Source organism: Pteropus alecto, unplaced genomic scaffold (genome assembly GCF_000325575.1).
Source record: "Pteropus alecto unplaced genomic scaffold, ASM32557v1 scaffold10182, whole genome shotgun sequence".
Taxonomy (NCBI): Eukaryota; Metazoa; Chordata; class Mammalia; order Chiroptera; family Pteropodidae; genus Pteropus; species Pteropus alecto.
This window is the reverse complement of record NW_006432062.1, coordinates 1-1,339: the sequence shown is the minus strand read 5'-3', so window position 1 is coordinate 1,339 and position 1,339 is coordinate 1. Positions and strand designations below refer to the sequence as shown.

General features: G+C 37.9%; 1 pseudogene; it reads right to left on the bottom strand.

Moving 5' to 3' along the window:
- Window positions 1-1,070: 1,070 nt before the first annotated feature.
- LOC112475773 lies at window positions 1,071-1,170 on the bottom strand (annotated as a pseudogene).
- Window positions 1,171-1,339: the final 169 nt, after the last annotated feature.

The following is a 1,339-nucleotide window of genomic DNA, read 5'->3' as shown; positions in this document are numbered from 1 at the left end:
TTCTCACTTATTTCAATATATTCTCTTTGTCTTGACTTCTGTCTAGTTTGTATGTGGCGTACTTATCCTGCACTTTAGTGTTCTCTGAGCTTCCTGGATCTATCATGTGCTTTCTATCCTTAAATTTAGGAAAATCTCAGTATTGTTACTTCACTGCTTTCTTCTATTCTTTTCTGTGTTTTCTTTCATATATTACCATAATGTGTTTTTAACCTTTTTTTGTGTAAAGCATGTTATCCTAGGGCTCATGAGTATTGTGTTCTCTCTTTTTAGTTCCTTTTTTGTCTTTGCATGAGACTACTGAAGTATATTTTCGTTGACTACAGGCCACACTAAGAATTGAATATATGGGGTATATTTCAGAATGCCCTGTTTGTTTTTTCTTTCTTAGTTATGGAGGCACTGGTTTATCCTGTGATCTAAATTCTGTGATGCATCTAAGAAAATAAGTTTATATCTTTGCTTTTTTTTTTATAGGGAGGTAGGAAATGATAGCTTCTAAGTTACTTAAATGCCAGACCAGAAACGAGAAGTCTCTGAATCCATTTTTTTTATCACCGACTGCTGACAGCTTTAGAGCTTCATCACTCCTCTTCCTTTGCCCCGCATCTGTACAAGGTGATAAGAAAGCCTTAATATTCCCTCCTTTGTGGTAGCAGAGAGTAAAATCCATGCAAGCTCCCACCTTTATGTGTGAACGCTCACCTTAGTCCACCCTCTAACTGCAATACAAAACAAGTCTCTGTACATTTTCTAGTTCTCTATTTCATGCCTGTTTGAGAGTCCTACCTTACTTTCCCTAGAGACTCAATAATGGTAGCAGTATACCCTTTCATACCCAATTGGTCATGTTTGATGTCTTCTGCTGAGGAATTCTTATGCTCTGGGGTTGAGCAATCATGCTCCTTACTCCATGGGGGAGCTTGGCAATGACAGAAGAAGGAAGATCAGCCTCTAGAGTGTCTGGTCAGGAAACGCTTCTTCCTGATTAAAAAGTGGACATTGAAATGTTCTTTTGGAAAACAGCACTGCTGACACCTTTACCTATTTTTACTTTTCTATTTTATTCTTAAAATATGGGATTAATTTGCATGTCATCCTTGAGCAGGGGCCATGCTAATCTTATCTGTATTGTTCTTACTTTAGTGTATGTGCTGCCGAAGTGAGCACACGTTTCCATATGTTATAATCAAACAAATTCACCATCAAGCCATTGCGGATGTGAATGAACTCTTTTGCAATCTGCAGCTATTAACCTGTTTGTTCCTCAGTGTCAACAGGGCTGAGGATTGACTGTTATCCCAGAAGCGCTTTTTCTTGCAAAACCATATTATTATCT